General features: G+C 36.2%; 1 protein-coding gene across 1 annotated transcript in view; it reads left to right on the forward strand.

Annotated features, from left to right (window-relative positions):
- The first annotated feature begins 5,787 nt into the window (after positions 1-5,787).
- LOC143017790 (two pore potassium channel protein sup-9-like) overlaps positions 5,788-16,499 on the forward strand; it is a 359,577-nt gene continuing 348,865 nt past the window's right edge. The window contains exon 1 of the mRNA XM_076172678.1: positions 5,788-5,866. The gene's annotated coding sequence lies outside the window, so the exon portion shown is untranslated. The remainder of the gene's footprint in view (positions 5,867-16,499) is intronic.

Consider the following 16,499-nt stretch of genomic DNA (forward strand, 5'->3'; position numbering starts at 1 on the left):
GTCTCAGCTAGTATTATCTCTTTCTTCCTTACCGAAATCTCTGTCGTCAGCACCATCACCGACATGAAAACTAACATCTTATCGCCACCATTAGTCACATCATCACAACGGGTGCCAATATCACCTTCGTTGCCACCACTGACATCTACAATCATTACCACTCTATTTTCACCATTCCCACCACCATCAGAATTAATGTACCGACAATCAACCACCTCTTAATAATACCTTGATTGCTAGTTCGTTTGATTAATTGTTTACTTCTGTTTGGGTGTTTACTTGTTTTATGTTTGACCTGTCATCCAGGAGGAGCCAAGATAAGAGGGAAGGAGGTGGGTGGAATGTAGGTGGGGATGGAATGGGTGGAATTGGATTTTATACCTTTGTTTTTTGGTCGTTGGTATATGTATGTATGTATGTTTGTTCTGTATTTAACATTATTATAGACCAAAAGGTCTTCTGTTAACATTCATGATTTGTCTCTGTAAGCTAATGTTGTTAGGGCCTTAGGAAGCTGGAAAACGGATGGTTGTAACCGTACTGCGTTTCATGTCCTTGAGAACTCTCTCTCTTTCTCTCTCTCTCTCTCTCTCTCTCTCTCTCTCTCTCTCTCTCTCTCTCTCTCTCTCTCTCTCTCTCTCTCTCTCTCTCTCTCTCTTTTATCTACACTATAACAGTAAAAGAAGAAATATCTCGAGAAGCCATAGCAAAGAAGAAACACAAAGTTTGCCCATCAAAGAATTCCCCCGATTCTTTTTCTTGTGAATCAGCACATTTCAAGGGGTCACCACTGTACTTGAGTCGCAACAAAACGAGTGTAACAGTATCTATGTTGTAAAAACATATGAATAAGTAATGTATTAAGTAAATGAATAAATAGGCAAATATATAGAAATAAGTAGATAAATAAACAAAATAAACGTGGCCATAAATGAGCAAATAACAAGAAAGTAAGGAAATAAAGGTAATGGTTGAGTAGAAATGGCTTTGAAAGAATCGAGTGATAAGATGTCTTTTTATTCTTTTATTTTATTTTATTTTTATTATTATTATTATTTTTGTATTCCATAGTGTGCTGAGTAGAAATGGATTTGAAAGAATCGAGAGATAAGATGTCTTTTTTTTATATATATTCCATAGTACTGTGAAAATGGCCAACCTGCATAAATCGGAGCAAAGATGACACAGATCACATCGTTGATCAAAATAATATAGTAACTGACTTCAAAGGACCAATGACTGCTTGATTTTCAGTTCAAACAATAGTCACTGTTTGTTATAAATTTTTGGTACAAAGAGCAGAAATTTGTACAATGGTTTCATTATAAAGAGCAAAATGATGAATATTCTTCAGTAAAGACAGCAGAATTACCACACAAGTCCCAGCAGATATTGCACAACTGCATTATGACCTCAATTGTAAATAGAAGTACCATTCACTATTGCTTACATTGCATATATAAAAGTTATTAGTAGAGTGAATGAAAGACAGCTTTCCTATTACAAAAGTAACACTTTAATTGACTGAAATTTTTGACGCTAGACTCAAAAACTCTGACTCAAAAAAATGATTCAGCCAACTATATCTTTACTATCAAAGAAATCTCTCAACCATTGGCCTATGATCATGCTTCATAAAACGAGGATATCACATAAAGCTTATAATATTTTCAAAAGTTAAAGACCAAATACTACTCTCAGCCTATTTGAAGTTTCCCGTCCAAATGGATTCCTCTACAGACGGTCACATATTTCTGTTCGTTCACTCCAAAGCCAAACATAGGCTGGATAGTTCCTCCTAGTTCTTCCCGTAATTCCTCGATAGATTGAATGTTTAGGTATTTCCTTCCTTCTTGGAATTCCACCCAAGACTTGAGGTTGTGATTGACATGATTTGTACGTTAATGGATGTCAGCCTTGTAGATGATGATTCACCATTCTTAAGTACAAAAACCATGCTTATAACTCGTTTGAAAAAACTAATATATATATATATATATATAAATTTTTTTGTGACAGTTGCATGCAGGATTCGAACCCGCTGTACTCGGCCATCCGTAAATCACCTTCCCAGTACAGCGGGTTGGAATCCTGCATGCAACTGTCACAAAAAAAAAATATCGGTTTGATGTCGCTGCTATTAGCGAATTACTCTCATATATATATATATGTATATATATATATATATATATACGTATATATGTATATACGTATATATGTATATATATATATATATGTATATATATATTCTATTGAGAGAGAAAAAAATCCTGATATCAGTTTGAAGTTCCATCCTCGACAGGATTATGCAGACAAAATTTGAATAGTGTTTTGGTTGGTATAGTAATAATTACTCTAGGTCAATGGCTTAATTGAATTGAAAGAAAACTTACAAAAAAAAATAAACATAAGTTCAAGATATCATAACTGACAAAATGAAAATAGACATAGGGACAAGATTTAATAATGAGAAATATTCTAATAAATAAAATAAATATGTTTTACGCTGGTACAGAGAAACACTCACTTGTAACATTTACTGCAATTACAAATTCAAAGAACGCTGAAATATTCACGCAAAACTTTATGTGGATAAATATATTCTCACATATCCGAGAAAATTAAGAATTGGATTTGAAAGTTTGCTTCTTTGCATAAAAGAGTAATTTACAAAGAACTGCCGATGTGAAGAGAAATACTGTTTCTTTCATATACACAGGCAGAGGGAGCAGAGATTATTGTTTGAGCACATATAGGAATGGAGGGGATTATGGCAAAAGTAGGGAAACATTCTGCACTGGAATATGATTAGGAATACGCATGTACGCATGAATAAAGACATACATCTTTTATACATGAGAACATACATATATACATACATATATGCATGCATGTATACATGCATACCTACGTACCTACCTACCTACCTACATACATACACACATACATACATGCATACATACATGCATACATACATATATACATGCATGCATATGTATATACATACATAAATACAGGAAAACGTACATACATACATGCATAAATGTGTACACACACACACACACGCATATATATATATACATATATATATATATATAATATATATATATATATTGGGAGTAGGTAATTTTGAATACAAACTTTGTCGAATTTTACAGCAGTGAGAGCATTGTTTAGTATATAAAGAGTACTCTATTTCTTGTCGTCGTCGTCGTCGTCGTCGTCGTCGTCGTCGTCGTCGTCGTCGTCGTCGTCATCATCATCATCATCATCATCATCATCATCATCATCATCATCATCATCATCATCATCATCATCATCATCATCATCATCATCATCATCATCATCATCATCATCATCATCATCATCACCACCACCATCACCATCACCACCACCACCACCATCAAATATCATCACCGCAAACATTGATGGTTGAGGTATTGATAAGTTCTCCAAAGTTTTGTCTTCGTTTTGCTCTACGCCTCTTTTGAACCAATCATGGTCTACCTTCAGGATCTACATGTTGGTAAAGGTAGGAAGAAGGAGGAAGAATTACCGTGTCCGGTGGGATTTTATATCCGCCAGGCATCTTTGTGAAAAAGATACCCTGGAAAGAGCTTTCCCCTGAGTGTTGGTGAGACGCTATTTTGTTGCTGCTAAGTTTCATCATAGATGGGAACAAAACTTCAGATACCTGTTGAATATCTATCAAGGGTTTGTTTAGATGGGTAAAAACTACTTTCGGCATTCTAAATCTCTTTCTGTTTTCCACTCGAGATCGAGTAGATGTTTGTGTTTCCAGATGTTGTCTGATGAGAGAATTCTGCTGAAGAGGACTACAGACAGTAGTCGAAATATACAGTTTCCCTTCATTTCCGTTATTATTTCTCCGACAGTGGGTTTATAGTGAACTTTTATAAATGTGCTATAACATACCATTTTCCTACCTTGGGTATTGTTGTGACGAGGGATAGCGTCATCCTGTAGATCAGTGCTTCTTAAATCCCTGGGTCGCGACCCAAAGTTGGGTCACCAAGCCATTTAAATGGGTCCTCAAAGATTTGTGGACTTGTTACTTTCACAGTATTCCTGATGAAGTTATTAACATAAGTAATGATACTATATTCGAATACCTAAATCATTAACATCTAAGCAAAGCGTTGTAGAGACGATTTAATTGAGTACAATTGTTTTAGAATTTAAATTAAAGTAAATATTTAAGTGAGTATGGGTCACCATGGCCGATCTAGACAGGATTTTGGGTCGCTGCCGGAAAAGAAAGTTTAAGAACCACTATTCTAGATGGTTATTATGCTTTTAAACAAAATGTTAGTAGTGGAACTTATATATCGTAAGGGCTACTGTAGTTAGTATTCAGGAAGGGAATATTGATATACAACTTTCTTTTTAGGGCCTTGTCTTGGGGGAGGCAGCTGTTTTTCATAACAAGACTGGATGTCCTCTTGGTTTTGTAGAAGATGAGCTTCAGAATGAAGTTAGTGTCATTATGGGTCATATTCTTGCTGATTATTCAATTTGTTGTCTTTTCCTTCTCCTTAGAGGCGTAGGACATAAAGTTCTTGGAGTAAAAACCAATGTTTCGAGGCTTGTGGTAAAGCATCTTGTGTCATAAAATCATCCAAATACATCCATTTTGAAGTTTATTATCTTAAGTGAATACGTATATGTTTACATACATTTACGGGTTACATACTTACATTTGTGCGCACATATATATTCTTATAGATACGTACGTACTTGATTGTATGTATACTGGGTTGTCATACGTGGAAATTCATACGTGAATATAAAGCTGACATCGTGTTGGCTATAAATTCAGTAGATAAGTCTCTAATACAAGTATATATAAGGTTCACTATGAGTCAAACTTTTATTGTTGCTGTTATTCTAATGCGACCAAAACTAATGAGTGACATACTCAACAAAATTGTTCTCATTAAGATAAATAGGATGTGCAGGAGTATCGAGTAACTAGATATATCAAATTATTATCCATTGTTGGCAAAATAGATATGCATGGAAAGTATATATATTTATGTGCATGACAATTTATACTCAACAAAAGCAGTTGCTTAAGCCAGGTCCACACTTCCTCGTACAGCGCTGCATCAGGCACTTGGCAGTGTTTAATACCGAACCGAGTTTCCACACTGTCTATCATCACTATCACACTGTCACTGTGGACCCTGCTGGGTCTATACTGACAGTATGACAGTGCTGATAGAGGGTGTGGACCAGCGTTTCTCAACCAGGGATCCCCCGGAACCCTAAGGTTCCGCAAAAGGTCCCTAAGGGTTCCGCAAGAACAAGTGAGATAAGCTAATGCACTTTTGATTTTTTATTTAATTCCATATACGTAATATAATTAAACACGCACGACATATTCATGTTCATTGTAATAATGTAGTAAAGACATCATCCCATTTAACCTATTATTACGATGAAAACGAAATGAGAAAGATATGGTATATGTATTTTTTTATCTATTTATATATATATATATATATATATATATATATATATATATATATATATATACATATATATATATATTGTGCAGGGGTTCCTTGAGACATGTAATTTATTTTAAAGGTTACGCAAGGGTAAAAAGGTTGAGAAACGCTGAATTGTGGACACTCGGCACTACGTTCAACACAGCCAAGTGCCTCACGCAGCTCTGCACGAGGCTGAGCGTGGACTCGGCCTTACAGATATATTACTTATTGACTGATATATATAGAAACAATGAATTCATTTTATATTTCAGGATTCTATGAATGATTCCTGGTCGTGGAGGACAATCTTCACTCCGCATTCCGACGTAGAGCACCGCACGGACGTTCAGGTAAAACAACCATAATACTGACGATTGCTTAATAAACCATTAAATCTGTTTTAATCACTAAGACTATTGGGCGGAGAAAAAAAAAACAGAGTTGGGGAAAGAAGAAAAGAGAAAAAAGGTGTGAAATGAAAGTGTGACATTGTAAATCTTACCATAAGAATATATATATATATATGTATGTATATATATATATATATATATATATATATATTATATATATATATATATATATATATATATAATGCATATTTCTAGTATACGCTCTGACTAGCTCCTATATCAAGTTTCCTCTAAACATCTGTCTTCAATTACCACGTTTAAATATTTAATAGGAAGATTTCTCTAAAAATGCGATTATCTTCATATATAATACTTTGTTAAAGAGAACGTTCTAAGTCCGCAGAGATATACACACTCACACACACACACACATGCGCATACACGCATACATACACACACACGCACGCGCACACACACACACACACACACACACACACACACACACACACACACACACACACACACACACACACACACACAAACACACACACACACACACACACACACACACACACACACACACTCACAGACACACACACACACACATGCACATACACGCATACATACATACACACACACACACACACACACACACACACACACACACACACACACACACACACACACACACACACACACACACACACACACACACACACTTTTTTCTCTTCCTTTTCTTTTCCCTCTGCATCCTATTCTCCTTTGTATGTTGTATCTCTACCTCATTCGTGTCCAACTCTAGCATCCAATTCTAAATATACCTCCACATAAATGTCAAATTGTTTTAAGAAACGGTTAGACAACTTTATGGATGGGAATGATAGGTGGTAATGGATATAGAACTGCCTAGTCTAGGCCTTATGGTCTCTTGCAGTCTCCTACATTCATATGTTTTAATGTTCTTATACTTCAACATTCAATTCCTCCTCCCCCTCAATATTTGTCTACACCTCCACTTGTAGTTTCACTTTCACTTCCACTTCTACTTCCACTTCCACCTCGACTTCCACTTTCATCTTCACCTTGACTTCCACATCTGCTTCCACCTCTTAACCTTCCACCTGCACCTACAACTTTATCTCTGACGAACGACCCTACAAAAATAAATAAATAGATAAATAAATCGAAATTAAAATAAAATAAAATAAATTAGAATAAAATAAATTGAATAAAAATTAAATAAAAATCACAATAAAAAATGAAAAAATAAAATAAAATAAAATAAATAAAAATAAAATAAATAAAATAAAATAAAAAATAAAGTAAATAAAATAAAATAAAATAAAATAAAAAATCCCCTACCCTAACCCCTCACCTATATCCTAACCTTATCCTCCATCTCCATCTCGTCTTTCATTTTAACTTCCATCTTCACGACCTTCCTCCCTTCCTCCTTCAATTCCACCTTTGTATCCCCTTCACCACTTCCACCTTCTTCTCTGGTTCGACCTCCACTCTAGCCTTCTTATCCACCTCCACCTCCACTTCCACCTCCACTTCCACCGCCTCCACCTCCAGACAGACTCGACTGAACGAGTTAATCTTGCGGGGATTGGTCTTCCGCCTGTGCTGGCTTTCAGTTCGCAGCGTCAGTTCCATTAAGTAATCCACTTTCGAAGGTCCTATTCTTGTGCTCGTAATTTGTTGGTTTTTACCGGCGCCATCGGCCGTTTAACGGAGCACAGTGATTAACGAGACCGGGCCGGTAATGACGCAGGTCACAGTTGGGCGCTCAGGCGGTCTATTTGTAGTCGCTATGACATGACAGATTGCGATCTCTATGGTCGGCTTGGTCGAGTGCGGATGTAGGGAGCATGTAGCCCCTCTCATCCCAATTTGTATCCTCTGGATCAGGTAATGGCTTCGGAAGAGGAACTAAACGAGAATAATATTCCTTCGCTACGAGTCCCTTCCCCTACTATTTCCCTAAACTAATCTAACTTAACTTAATCTAACCTAGTCTAGTCTAACCTAACCTAACCTAGGCTAACCTAGTCTAACCAAGGCTAGTTAAGTCTAACCTAACCAAACCTAAACTAACCTAACCTAACCTAACCTAGCCTAACGTAGCTAACCTAGCCTAACCTATCTAACCTAACCTAGAATAGCCTAGCCTAACCTAACCTAACCAAACCAAACCAAACCAAACCTAACCAAACCCAACCCAACCCAACCCAACCCAACCCAACCTAATCAAACCAAACTAAAATAAACCTAACTTAACCTAACCCAACCCAACCCAACTCAGTCTAGGCAAATTTTGACAGACTACCACAATTCATCAAGGCACGTGGAATGTACAGAAAACCACAAGTTGACAAAACTCGAAATGCAACATAAAGGGATTTGGAGTACGCATTCGAAGTCGGAGAAAACTCTCACTGTGAAAAAAAAAAAAATTGTCTGGGCTAGTCCTTTTTCCCGATATTTTTTTCCAGGATTACAAAGGCTCCGTAGTAGTCTAATGGGCCTTCACACTATAACTGGAAGGGAAGGGAATTCTACTTAAAAAAAAAAAAAAAAAAGGACTGAGCAATTAGTGAGCTCAGTTGAAGCTGGCGTTAACTTTACCTCAGATGCCTGTTACCGCTAGATAACTTGATTTCATATATATTTCTTCGGTCTTGGTGGAATTAATGTGAAATAATCTGGTAGTCTTTGAAAACTACGGAAATAGAAAAAGCTCTATCGAAGGAGCCATGAAAATCACTTAATCGTATTTGTAATTAACACTGTGGCTGCTGGAAGTTTCCCTCACCTGAGTATCTGACTACGGCATTAATAAGATTGTAAGTCAATTGTGAACCAGTGAGTTGATTGAGACATTTTCTAATACGTTATATTAACCTTCTTTCTCAGTGAACAATTTCCCGACCAATAGATAAAGAACTGACTCAGTGAATAAGCGATTACCCATCTTCTATTTGGATATCTTCCTATGCAGTATATATAAAAATGAGCATGTGAACAATACTAGATTGTAGAAGGCATTTTTGATAGCTTTGTAAATTACCATGATGACATAGTATAAGTGTGGGTACTACTTTATATTAAAATATGTCATCATGGTAATTTACAAAGCTTTCAAAAATGCCTTCTATAATCTAGTGTTGTTCACTTGCTCCTTTTATACATAGTACATAGGAAGATATCCAAACATATTAGCCAAAAGAAAAAATGTAGTGTACATACACATTTATATTATGATAGTATAAGTGTGGGTACTACTTTATATTAAAATATCATAATTTAAATGTGTATGTACGCTACATTTTTTCTTTTGGCTAATGTGTTTGGATATTTTCCTATGTAGTATGTATAAAAAGGAGCAAGTGAACAACACTAGATTATAGAAGGCATTTTTGAAAGCTTTGTAAATTATCATGATGACATATTTCTATAAAAAGTGGTACTCAAACCTACAGTATCATAATTTAAATTTGTGTGTACGTTACATTTTTTTTTCTTTTGGCTAATGTATTGCAGTTAACAAAGTAGTAGTGTACAGACAAAAAAAAGTCACAGAATTTTACTGAAACCCATTCCTTGCTACATCTCGGTGGCATGATTTAGTACGTTCCACGTTTACACCCCTGGGGTCAGCCACTTTTAATCAAAGCGGTAAAATTTATGTTTATGGCTACAAAAAGGGCCGTTCACGTCCCCCCAGTTAAATAGAATTGTCTGATGATAGCCAGAACAGACGTAGAACGGCACTAATCACGAAATATTTACCCCTTTTGATAGCGAAAGTGTTCCCCTCGTGTGAATAGGATTGTTTGTCAAAACAGATTTATAAAACAGCGACGTTTTCGAACGTGGTTAAAGTTTAAGGCGTCCTGTGCAACAGAGAATCCTATCGATAGGGACTTGTATCATTCCATCGCTTTAAGAAATACAAAACAGCGATCTTGTAGAGAAACATGAACAATGAAGAGCCATTAACGATATTAAATGAATATTAACATTAATTATGTCAGGTTGAGGGACTAATGAGGGGTTCCTGAACATAGTGTTCCTGTAAAGTGGTCAGTTGATTTGTCCATTTTTAAAACGTATCAATCCATTCAACTACATCTAGAGTGGATGCCCTGAGCGGCTGATACTTGGTTTGTGGACTGGGTCCAAGTTGTATCTCTATTAAATTGAACTGTATTTTTTTTTCTTCAATTTTTCATACATGAGAAGCTGACAACCGGTGACTAATCTCCTGTTCTTACCGTTTTCTTCCGGTGACATTGAAACAGTCCCACATTGATGCAAAATAGACAGAAGTACAAAGTTTCTTCCCAGAGAGCTCTATAGGAGGTTCTGAGGACCATTTCCAGTCACTGTGGATTTTCCATTTAGATGTCTAAAGAATGCTTGGTTGCTATTTAAAACATGGGAGAGGTTATTATATTCTATGATAAAAATAATTACAATATAATTATAGTGGGTAGGAAAAAGAAACACATGTCTTAATTTGAGTTTGTTCCTGTCACTGTAAGTAAATAAACTCGTTCTAAGACTTCTGTCTTTCCTCTTCCTATCCATATCAACTCGCCAGTCTCAACAAATAACATCATCAATAAATATTGACCTTGTGAAGGCCTTTAATTCATCATTTGTGGGCCGATATCAGATAATATGGGAACGAAAAACGATGTGCTCACAGAGAATACGGTCAATATTTTAGACGAGTTTACAATGACCTAGATCGTGAACGTTTCAGAAATGGTCGAAAATTAAACCAAATGACCACAACATGGTAATGCTCTTTATCAATTTAGTTTTAGTGTTACATTGTTATAGAATCTCAAACTTCTTAGATTGAAATATCTGGGAATATCCAATATGTATATATATATATATATATATATATATATATATATATATATATATATATATATATATATATATATATATATATATATAGACTATTACATGTTGATGGGTTTGAACAAACATTTAAGAATATTTTAGGGGGTTTGAGGAAAATAAAATCGACTTTACACAAGGAAGAAATTGCTCCAATTACTGCGGGAAGACATATACTTCCAAGAAGTACGATGAAGTATGCCCAAATACCATGGGGGAGATAAATGTACAAATCAGTATTGGGAGAGCGTGACAGCACCCGGCACATTGTCCCTTGCACCCAGCTTCCCCACACAAAGGGACGCCGCGCCCTGGTGTTCAAATAAACATAAATAATATTGTTTGCATATTCACGTGCGGTCATAAATTTCTTCCCCAGTGGCCTCAAAACACACACACACACACACACACACACACACACACACACACACACACACACACACACACACACACACACACACACACACACACACACACACATGCATACACACGCACATGTTTACGCGTGAGCCATCATGCAGGGGTATGTACTTACACTCGTTACGCAAACACTGCATGCGTCCATGTCTCGCGTCTTTGCCTCTTCCTATTACGAGGCCGCGCTGGCTTGCTCGGCCTGTGAAATGTCGTTGTTTTCTCCGTGCCTCGTATAGGCGAAGTTATGCGAGAAAGAGTATCGTATCTCATGTATGTAATCATGTTGTTGTGACCGTCTCGAATTTACTATGTATAGTCCAGGCCACATTTCATGGATTCGATTCCGATATATGGGTTGATGTTGTCACTAGTGCAGATACATAAACATTACTTTTGTTTTCATACGAAAAAAGGACATCTTGTTTTATGTTTTCGACGGGTAATGCATACTGAACTTCCCCCGTCAATATTTTGGAATTTTCTGTGAAGTTAGACTTGTGAAAGAACCAAGAAGGATGTGTACAAAGGATGAACACAAGACTAAAAGGATTCTAAACTAATCGAGAATCTCACCATGTTAGAATTGAAAGTTGAAAAAGTCTTGTATTTATCGAAAGAAAACCTATAGATAATTTTTCTTATTAAAAGAGTGAAATGTGAAGAGCACACGTTAATAAAAATGAAAGAAACTGAAAGCTATGCATGTGTATAATTATATGTGTATATATATATATATATATATATTATATATATATACATATATATATATCCAATAAAAACACTAAGAGCGTGTATTCACAAATGCGTAAGTATATATATATATATATATATATATATATATATATATATATATATATTATACGAGTATGTATGTGTGTGTGTGTGTGTGTGTGTGTGTGTGTGTGTGTGTGTGTGTGTGTGTGTGTGTGTGTGTGTGTGTATGTGTGTGTGTATGTTTGTATGTTATTTACTTAAGTGTGATACACTGTAAAGTAGTATTTGTGTGGTCTCGTCTTTTTGTCTTCATCGATCAGATTAATTCTTACATTCACGTACGTTTTCCTCATTTAGAATTCTACTAATGAACGCATCGGTACAGAAAACCGCATTTCTCTATTTTTTTTATGCACTATTTCTTTTTCAATATTTTCCATGGCCTTGCGTGGCTCTCCACGCTAAACCAGGATATATCTTATTTCACTTTCACTCGTTTCATTAGTTTAAACACTACAATCACTTCAACTCCCTCCTTTCTTGTATTGACCGCATATCTAGTGTTTCTTATTTTGTTCATATTGTGTTTGTCCTCAAGGCTGAATAACAATTGGGTTGCTTCTCTTTGTATCTACTAATCTTGTTTACTGTATATCTTTCGTTTTATATCTTTAGTCATTCCAATGCTACTTTTTTCCAATCTAGGTCTGACTAGGATCATGAGATTTTTTGTAGTCTTCTTTCTTTCCATGCGTAATCGTATTCATAAACGACCCGTAAGTCTCAACAACAATAGTACTAATGCTTATCGGGTAACATGTTCGTGACCAACATTCCCAAGTTCTTTTTGGATCTTATGATTGTTTCGTTCTTAATGTTTGAGTTTGTAACGAGAAGTTTAGAGCGTATGTTGATGACCAACATTCCTCTTTTTTTCATGATCGTTTCATTCTTACTGTTTGAGGATGTAACGAGAAATTTGGAGCGTATTTGATATTGAATTTATAGACAACATGGTGTGATAAGCCACGAAAAATACAATATGGTCAAAGAAATTACGAAGACAGAGTCTTAGCCTCTTCTTCATTGTCTCTTAATTTATTCTTTGTAAATTAATCAAGCTCTTGTACACTGTCTGGTCTCCCTCTTCCACGCTTCCTATCTCGCGGCGTCCACTCAGTAACACACTTGCTCCATCGCTCATCAGTCGTTCGTACTAACTTAACTGCCCAATTCCATTTCCTCTCTTTTGTTGCCTCCACAATATCTTTCACTCTAGTCTGCTCTTTCACCCAACTTGCTCTCTTTCGTACAGAAGTTGACGCGGTCGTGTGAATCATGGAATGCTATGAAGGAGGCCTTTGTTCAGCAGTGGACTCATGATAGCTGATTTGATTGATTGATTGGTTGTACACAGTCGTTTTCTTCTCCGATTAACAAATATTTAGATCCTCAGGAACGTGGCTAGGTGAAGGTGGGTTATGAATTACAAATTATCAATAGCGACCTGTCTTCTGTTGGAAGTAGTCGACTCAAGCTCACCCCGTGTGATTCACCTTGGTCTTTGGAACACGTGTTGGACTCGTGATCGACATCTATTTCCCTCTCAGAAGAGAGCTCAGAGCTCGTATGACCGATATATGGGTAATGCTTTGACCTTACACGCACTCACACACCCAACTCCCCGCCCACGAGAGTTGGAGTAACGACTCGAAGCGCAGCGATACTGAAATTATTTTCAGCCCTGGGAAGGATTCGAATCTGGACCGCCATAGTGACAGTCTGGGACTCTACCAACCGCGCCACCGAATCGTGTGAAACACAAGTTCTGTTCAGGCTGAGATTGTAGATGTTCATGCCATGAATAGAGTATCATAAGATGGTAATGCAAAGTTTAACTTAATTATGACAAATTATAGTGTAAGAATCGATTTCGTGAACTAAACACTTCAGGTCAAGTTTATATGGGAAATCTTAATAAAAAAAAATCTGGTAAACAAACAAGTTTAAGAAATAGACTTGCAAATAAAATACATATTTGAAAATTTGTAAAAGAAGAAATATGTGCAAGATTGTCTATTACTTAGCTTTAATCTGAGTGGACCATAACAAGTAAGTAAGATACATATTTGAAAATTTATAAAAGAAGAAATACATGCAAGATTGTCTATTATTTAGCTTGAATCTGAGTGGACCATAAAAATTTTACCCCTGACCTGGTCACTAGTGAAAATGTATTGTTCAAAGAGGCTGGACCCTGTATCAAACTAGGGAACAAAACCATCATTCATTCTCTTTTTACTCTGAGCAAAAGGAGAAGAACGATGACGAGCGATCTGGTTCGGGGTAAATGATCTGGACTTTTTCACGAGATTTATATTTCCTTTCGGTAATATCTAAGGAAAGAGAAAAATGAGCGAGGGAGTAGTTGAATGTATGTGTATGAGTGGGAGGGGAGGGTGGCTGGTGTCCCGGGGTGGGGGGTGGGGGGTGGGGGGGTTGATTGTGTGTGTGCGCGCGTGCGTGGAGAGGCATCTGGGTGAGATGAGGAGAGATGTTTGTGTGTGTTTTTTTGTATGTGTGTGTTTGTATGTGTATGTTTATGTATGTGTATGTGTGACTGAGTGTGTGTGTATATGTGTGTGTGATTCACCTTGGTCTTTGAATCACGTGCTGGACTCGTGATCGGAAGAGAGCTCAGAGCTCGAAAGTGTGTGTGTGTGTGTGTGTGTGTGTGTGTGTGTGTGTGTGTGTGTGTGCGTGCGTGCGCACGCGTGTATGCATGTCTGTCTACTTTTTTAACGATAAATGTAAGTTGAAGTGAAGATGTAAAAAGTAGCGAGGGCATCCAGAAACCAGTTTCCTTATTCAGTGAGAGATGTTTCCGGGTATGTGAAATTTTAAAAAGGAAGTGGAAAACGCATTACTGGAAGTAACAAGACTGGATCACAAAAAACAAAGAGACTAAACAATATCACATGATATGTAATGGCTATATCTATAATAGATACCAGGTAAATTAATTAATTGTATGAAAAAAATGATAGATTAGTTAATTCATTCATTGATTCAGTTATTCATTCATTCAATCAATCAATCAGTCATAATTTAATTTATTTAAAGAAATCTATTATATGAAAAAATAATCAATTAGTTAATTCATTCATTAATTCAGATATTCATTTATTCATTCATTCATTCATATTTTCATTTATTTACTTATTTATCTGTTTAGCTGTTTACTAATTCTTTATTACTACTTACCTTGTTATTTATAGATTGTTTCTCTTATTTATTTTTCTATATTTTAATTCCTTACTCTTTTACTTGATTATTTTTATATTCAATTATATGTTAATTTTCATCCATTTCTTTTTTCATGCACTTGTTCATTATTAATCTATTCGTCTATTTACCTATCAGTTAATTTATGTATATATTAGTTCAGAAAATTGTAGTACCACTGACAGTAAATTATCTAAAGAGTGCTTGCATTGCTTAAAAGGGAGAATTACCGCAACAGACAGGAGAATATGTGGATTTTTTTGTCTGGCAAAGAGGCTACAAAAATATGCATATTTTGATGATAGGAGAGGAAAAAGAGGAAAATAATATGTGATTACCGAAAAAACAGACATGAGAATATGTGGATTTTGTGTCCGGCGAATAGGCTATAAAAATATGCATATCTTGAAGGTAGGAGAGGAAAATAGGAAAAGAAAATGTGATGGAACGATAGTATACAGAAACGTTTAGAAGAGGTCAAACATGACGGTATATGAAACACATTCATCGAGGCTTCAAGAGGAGAAGTCGAGGGTGAAGTCTGGGAAAGGAATGAAAAGAGCAGCAGGACCAGGAAGACGAAGAGAGGAGACAAGGAAGAGGAGGACAAGAGAAGAGGAAGGAAGAGAATTGCAGTGTAATGGCCCTACAAGATGTAAAGCGAAGTTGTTTATTTTCAAAACTTTTATAACACAGGCAACTAATATAACACAGACAACAGTCTTGCGTTTCTTCTCTGAGAGATCTGTGGGAGGACCCAAGGACCATAGTTGTCTATATATACGTATATATATGCATATGTGTGTGTATGTGTATGTATATATGTATATGTATCTACGTGCGTGTATGTATAAATAAAATATTTATACGTATATATATGTGTGTGTTTGTGTGTGTGTGTGTGTATGTGTGTGTGTGTATGCAAAATATTTCTCTTCTCTAATAATAAATATACCTTTACTTTGTCAAGACTGCTCCTGCTATGACAGTATTCTACCTCTTCATATTAGCTCTTTATTCTCTCCTATTACGTTGAAGCATATGCAATGCTGTCTCGCTTTCTTCTCGTCCCCTTTGTTCCTCCTCCTTCTTTTTCCTCCCTTTTTCATCTAGTGCATTTATTTTTCTTTCCATTCCCTCTCCTCCTCATTGCCCCTTCTTCCGGAGTCTGATGGGTTTCCCTATCTGTCGACGTAAATTTTAACTCTGCTCGTATGAGCTACCTTTGACCTTCCCTTCTTCCTTTCCTCTTCCCCAACATCATTCTCAATTCTCTTCCATTGCCTTGATCCGTATT

Source organism: Oratosquilla oratoria, chromosome 33, assembly GCF_046742065.1.
Source record: "Oratosquilla oratoria isolate Oo_2021 chromosome 33, ASM4674206v1, whole genome shotgun sequence".
NCBI lineage: Eukaryota > Metazoa > Arthropoda > Malacostraca > Stomatopoda > Squillidae > Oratosquilla > Oratosquilla oratoria.